This window comes from Triticum dicoccoides, chromosome 1A (assembly GCF_002162155.2).
Source record: "Triticum dicoccoides isolate Atlit2015 ecotype Zavitan chromosome 1A, WEW_v2.0, whole genome shotgun sequence".
NCBI classification, from domain to species: Eukaryota; Viridiplantae; Streptophyta; class Magnoliopsida; order Poales; family Poaceae; genus Triticum; species Triticum dicoccoides.
In genome coordinates, this window is record NC_041380.1 from 491,223,064 (window position 1) to 491,230,333 (window position 7,270).

Here is a 7,270-nt window from a genome sequence, read left to right on the forward strand (position 1 = left end):
CGACGATGACCTCTCAAGCCATCGAAAACAATCTTCATGTCAACTCAGAACTTGCTGAGCAGTTAGATCCAATAGAGCTTTCCTCCATAAACGAGCTCTTGGACCGCTTCGCTGCCCTGGGAGTCGCTACGGATTACGACCAGATCGGGCCTAAAACCAATCTGAGAAAGATTAACTCTCCCCAAGCCACTCACCACGTCGCCGTGGTAGAGGGACAGTGTGGCGACCCTTCATCTATCCTAAGGACTCGCTACATCCGGATTCCCGATCCCTCCAAGCCGGATGTCCGCGGAGGGGAGGATATCACTCAAGACCTGAACCTAGAATCAGGCGACGGACTGGATTCATTGGACGACATCCAGGAATCCAAATTTTTGAGTTCGGAAATTCCTCGGCCTCTGAGCCTCAGAAGGGGTAAGGCTTCGGACTTAATTCCACCCACCCACCCGAACATTAGCGATCTATCCCAAATCAGGCAAGAGCCCAACGAAACAGTACATCATTACTCGGCCAGATTCCTCCTGGTTATGCACAGGATAAAGGGCTGCCGCGAGGAAGACGCAATTCTATCCTTCTGCAATAATTGCACGGACAAGGGAATACTCAACGCCATAGGTCGCCGTGATATTACACGCTTTGCCGACTTAGCATCCATAGTACAAAAGTACTGTGCGATGGAAAGCGCCCGGAAAACCGAAACAAAATTTTGGGACAATCCGGCCCTTAATGCAAGCCCAGTCCGAAACAAGAGGGTGCATCATCGCCAGACACCCGGGTCAAACACCAAAAAGCAAAAAACCCTCTCCAGGGCATGGAACCGTACTGGAAGGATGGCTTAATGGACCATGTAAAATTCATAGCACATAGGACGCTATACCTACTCGCAGCCTTAGAGCATGTTGGATACTCTGGCAGGTGGCCAAGATCGGCGAGAACCTCCTAATCACGGAGACCACAGAAAGCCACCCCAGAGACTCCAATATGGTACTAACAGTCTTCGAGACCTTCGCATCAAATAATATGCGAAAAAGGACACTCCGCGGCCTTGCCGAAGTCTACCAAGTAGAAAAAGTAAACCCATGGAGTGACACGGCCATTACCTTCAACGCCAATGATGAACCTAAATTCCGAATAGCCCGAGCACCAGCCGCATTGGTCCTCAGTCCAATAGTGGACGGCTTTCGTCTCACCAAGGTACTCATGGACGGCGGCAGCGGATTGAACCTCATCTATGAGGAAACCCTCCAAAAAATGGATATAGATTGGAACCGCATCACGCGAAGCAGCACAACCTTTAGAGGAATAATCCCCAGTTGGGAAGCGCGCTGTATAGGAAAAATCACACTGGATGTGGTATTCGGCACGCCGGACAATTACAGGTCTAAAGAAGTCACGTTCCACGCGGCCCCATTCAGCAGTGGTTATCACGCTTTGCTAGGGCGGGAAGCATTCACAATCTTCCAAGCAATACCCCATTACGGGTACATGAAGCTCAAGATGCCCGGGCCTAATGGGATCATCACTCTCGCTAGTGATCCGGATGTAGCACTCCGCGCCAAAAACAAGACAGCCGCACTGGCCCTCGAGGCACTATCCGAAGCCCTAGCAGCCGAGGAACTGACTGCGCTGCGCTCTACCGTGAATAGGGACGACGTGGTACTCGACAAAAGATCCAAGTCCACCTCCTTTAAACCAGCGGACGAAATAGTCAAATTCCAAGTCCATCCAACGGACCCCAACAAAACAGCTTCCATCAGGGCACAGTTAAACCCTGATGTCGACACCGCATTGCGAGAGTTCCTACGGGAGAACTGGGACATTTTTGCCTGGCATCCTTCGGACATGCCAGGAATCCCACGCAGGCTGGCCGAGCACAGCTTAAATATCCAAAGAGGATTCAAACCTGTCAAACAGGCTCTTCGGCGTTTTTCCGAACCTAAGAGACAAGCTATGGGAGAGGAGCTAGCAAAGGTATTGGAAGCCGGATTCATCAGAGATATAAAACATCCAGACTGGCTAGCAAACCTGGTGATGGTACCAAAGAAGGACAAATCCTGGCGCCTGTGTGTCGATTTTAAAGACCTCAACAAGGCTTGCCCAAAGGATCCCTTCCCTCTCCCCCGCATCAACCAAGTTATCGATGCCACCGCAGGACACGATTCGTTGTGTTTCCTCGATGCATATTCTGGCTACCATCAAATCAAGATGGCAGAATCAGACCAAGCCGCAACGACATTTATCACACCATATGGGCCATTCTGCTTCAACACAATGCCCTTCGGGCTCGAAAACGCCGGCGCAACATATCAGCGCATGATTCAGACATGTCTGGCAAGCTAGATCGGTAAAACAGTGGAGGCATACGTAGATGATGTGGTCGTCAAAACAAGACATGTTGAATCTCTAGTAGACGACTTGAGGCTCACATTTGATAATCTCCGAACATACGACATCAAGCTCAACCCAGAAAAATGCATTTTCGGCGTTCCAGCCGGAAAGCTCTTGGGCTTCATTGTATCCAGCAGAGGAATTGAAGCCAATCCAGCCAAGATCCGAGCTTTATCTCCCGTCTGGGAGAAAAGGCCCTCCCCCTTTACCGCCTCCTTCGGCGCACCGAACACTTCAAATGGACGGACGCAGCCACGGCCGGACTCGACAAAATAAAAGCCATACTGGCAACAAACCCAGTACTGGCCGCGCCAAACATCGACGAACCAATGCTATTGTACATCGTAGCAACACATCAGGTTGTAAGTGCAGTGCTTGTCGTCGAACGAGAAGCGGACGGACACAAATTCCCCCTTCAAAGGCCTGTCTATTATGTCTCCACTGTCCTCACTCCTTGCAAATCACGGTACCCGCATTATCAAAAGATTGCGTACGTGGTATTCATGGCATCTCGGAAGCTACGACACTACTTCCAAGAGTGTTCAATAACAGTAGCCTCGGAAGTACCACTTAATGACATTATTAACAACCGTGACGCAACAGGCCGGATCGCGAAATGGGCCATCGAGCTCCTCCCATTCGACATAACTTATAAGCCACGACGAGCCATCAAGTCACAAGTTTTGGCCGATTTCGTCGCAGAATGGACGGAGGCCGAACTCCCTAAAGAGTACGGCACATATTCAAATTGGATCATGCATTTAGACGGCTCCAAGATGTTGGCTGGACTGGGGGCTGGTGTCGTTTTGATGTCCCCCACAGGAGACACAGTTCAATACGTACTACAGATTATGTACACAGACTCCAACAATGCAGCCGAATATGAGGCCCTTTTACATGGTCTCCGGATGGCAGTATCCATGGGCATTCAACGCCTAGAGGTGCGCGGGGACTCGAACCTCGCAATGTCCCAAATAAATGGAGACTTCGACGCCAAAGATCCAAAGATGGCAGCTTACCATAACACCGTCCTAAAAATGTCAGCTCGGTTCGAAGGGCTTGAATTTCACCACATAGCCCGGGAAAATAATCAGGCGGCAGATGTCCTGGCACGCATCAGCGCAAAACGCGATGTAGTCCCCCCCCAACATCTTCTTGGAAAGGCTGTTCAAGCCATCCATAGTATGGGAAGGGGAGCCGCACAACAACAGCCCGGACCCAACCGCATCGCCCGACATCGAACATTCTGACACAACCGGCGGCTCTGCCAATGAAATAACACCCTCAGCCCACGTAATAATGGCCGTCATAGCCCTGTGGACAAAACCATTCCTCGCCTACCTTACTAGGCAGGAACTCCCCGAGGACCAAAATGAGGCACGCTGCATAGTGCGGCGATCCAAAGCCTACAAAGTCCATGAAGGAGAGCTTTATAAGAAAAGCACCACCGGAGTCCTTCAAAGGTGCATCTCCGAAGAGGAAGGGCGGGACCTCCTGGCTGAAATTCATGCCGGACTCGGTGGTCATCACGCTGCAGCTTGGTCCCTTGTAAGCAAGGCCTTCCGTACAGGCTTTTATTGGCCGACGGCTCGGGCAGATGCCCAGGACTTAGTCCAAAAATGCACTGGTTGCCAGCTCTTTGCAAACCAAAGCCATATGCCACCTACTGCCCTCCAAACCATCCCCATCACTTGGCCTTTCGTGGTCTGGGGGCTTGACATGGTTGGACCGCTTAAAGGCGGAACCCACAAGCACAAATACTTACTGGTCATGGTGGATAAGTTCACCAAATGGATAGAAGCTAAGCCTGTTAAGACGGCCGAATCCGGACCTGTGATAGACTTTATATCCGGGGTTGTACACCATTACGGCGTCCCCCACAGCATCATCACTGATAACGGCACGAACTTCACGGCCGACGAGGTAAAACTCTGGTGCAAAAACATGGACATCAAGCTCGATTATGCTTCTGTCTATCACCCACAAACCAACGGCCAGGTCGAACGTGCAAATGGTCTTATCATGAGCGGCATCAAACCCAGGTTAGTGCGGTCCCTCAAGGAATCTAACACGCACTGGGTAGAGGAGCTCGACTCCGTACTCTGGGGGCTGCGGACCACGTCGAATCGCACCACCGGATACACACCATTCTTCATGGTGTACGGCGTTGAGGCAGTTTTGCCTTGCGACATAATTCATGACTCACCTCGAGTGCGCATGTACGAAGAAAGAGAAGCTGAGCTCGATCAGCAGGACAGTTTGGACGCATTAGAGGAGGAGCATGACGTGGCAAAGGCCCGCTCCGCATTTTATCAATAGTAGGCTCGAATATATCAAAGCAGAGAAGTACGAGCCAAAAATTACAACGTTGGCGAACTAGTTCTAAGCTTGCCGGACAAAAAAAGGACAAACTCAAGCCCAAGTGGGAAGGTCCCTTCATCATCGACCAAGTCCTGACTGGTGGTGCGTACCGCCTGCGAAGTGCATCGGATAACCGACTCGAGCCGAACCCATGGAACGCCGCCCGCCTCCGAAGATTCTATGCCTAGCGCCGGGTCCCGTGTTCATCTCCTTACTCTGTCCATTTTTTATATATACCTTCTGTCGTACATTTCTCTCCTCCTCTATCTCTTCCCCTCTTATAGCCTTTAGAGGCTCACAAAGTGACGCGCTATACACGCTCAGCAAACCTGGGGGCTTCTTTCGACAGAAGCTTACTTCTACGGGCTTCACGCCCAACACATGTGTCAAACTTCCGCATGTACCTTTTATTCACCACTATATGCATCGATATGACTTAAGTTTTGGCCAAGCTGGGTTGCCTGGCTCCTGTGCTTACCCCTACGTTCCCGATTGTTCGGCTAGGCGGTAAAGGGAGCACCTTTGTGATTGTTACTGCCGGGTCAGCCGGACGTGTACCTCAGACTGGGTGAAGCCGAAAGCTAGCGTTCTTAAGGGAATATTCGGTCGGTGAACTAAAGACGATCTTTTTATTTTTTCCACGTGCCCCCAGATGTTTTTTCTGTGTTTCTCTTCGCAGCATGGACATGCACTTTAGGGCATGCCTCCCAGGGAAAGGAACCCCTAACGGAACTATTCTCCCTGGAAGATGTTTCTTACTAACCATGTAATATAACATAACTAGTCGGGCACTTGTCTGTTCACGCCACAATGACCCCTATGCCTGGTCTCCACGCATTCCCCGGTTCCTATATAACCGCATGGGAATTCGGACACACTCCGGACCGTCAGGTCCCGAGGCTGAAGCGAAAAGGTCGGCCATGAAAAATGATCTACAATCCGGCTAGAAGGCATTATAAATGTCAATTAAAATTACATAGTCATTTTGACTGACTGTACTCCTCCTTAATACCATCTAACAGGCTGTCTAATTTACAGTCCTGCTGGGAATACTTTGCGGCCAACTCCACTTGGCCGTATACTAAGCTCACAGGGATCTCCTTCCCATCAGGCCCTATAGGACCAACCTCGGCCATATGGTTGGGGTCGGCCTGTGAATATCACATCTTCACCATAGCCCAGGCCTCCCTAGCGCCTTGACGGCAGGCTGATATCTTCCACAACTGGAATCGCCGCCATGCTCCCCTCAGCTTCTCCGCAAGCTCTCCAAGACCTTCGGGTGTGGAGACGGATGGCCACAGGACTTGGGCGACGCCTCGCATCGCCTGCCGAGCTCGATCGAGCAATTGCAAGAGCTCGGGAAGAAGGTCACCCGTAGAACCGGGCATCTCCTCTGCAGGACGACCTGTTAACATACCTATGGATATTGCTCTGTTAATCAACGGCACCGCTGAACTTTCTTTTAAAAGGTTCGCTCAAGCATTTACTAAATATGCCGCGCCGAAGCCGCTGATTCTCCTTCACGAAGTCTGACAGCTGGGCACGAACATATTTTAGCTCAACGCCCAGCCGGGTGTTGGTATCTTGGAGAATGTTCTTCTCCCCCATCACCTTTAACAGCGCCCTCTCACCAGCCTTTAGTTGGCGTTCGAGGTGTTGCCTTTCCGGATTCAATCCGGCGCCATCTGCGATTTTATTTTTTAGATTTGCACACAAGTCGTGCTTCACCACATACTTATCTTTCGAAATGAATATTACCAGAGGGGGTCTCCTTAGGCTCCCCTGCCGCGGCTAGTGCGGCCCCTAGTTGGGCTTTGCACTCTTCCAGCTCCTGGGTCAGTAGGGAATTCTTTTCTGTAAGAACCTGCATTTCAAATGATCCTTAAACCAGTTATTCTAACTATTTTCAGTCTCGGGGGCTACTGCTACATATATATTTATAAAATTTTCTTACCCGTATGTATTTTACATATTGCTCTGTGGCTCTGGCTAGACCATTTTGAGCGGCACGAAGGTGTGCATCTCTTGAATTGAAGGCATCTAATGCCTCTTGGGAGAAGCAAGCGTCGCGAAGAATTGTCCAGCGACACATGTGGTTCATGGCACTTTTCACCTCTGAGTTGGTGGCAGATAAACCGTCCGCATCTTCCGTCGGAGGAACGTCCAACACACGCCTTGCTTTCGCTTCTGCCCCCGGACCAGGCCTTGGAGCCTGGCTGGTGGAGGCACGATTAGCAGCCTCTTCGGATATAGCCCGGCGAGGTCTCTTCATCCTGAAAAGGGCACGAGTGTCAAGTGTGCCTCGAAGGTATAATGACTGGGATAAAGGGGCGTGCCATACCTTCGCGTTGACACCTCGGTCCGAACTGCACCTCTTTTCTACCCATGGGGTCCTGCGGCCCCTGGTTGGTTTGTCGCTGCAGGTTTGGCCTTCTGCCTCAGAAACCTCCCCTGCAAAGTTCGGTTGCAATCAGGAAATTAAACACGCATGGATGGATCCCTGTCCGGGGTACAAGGACTT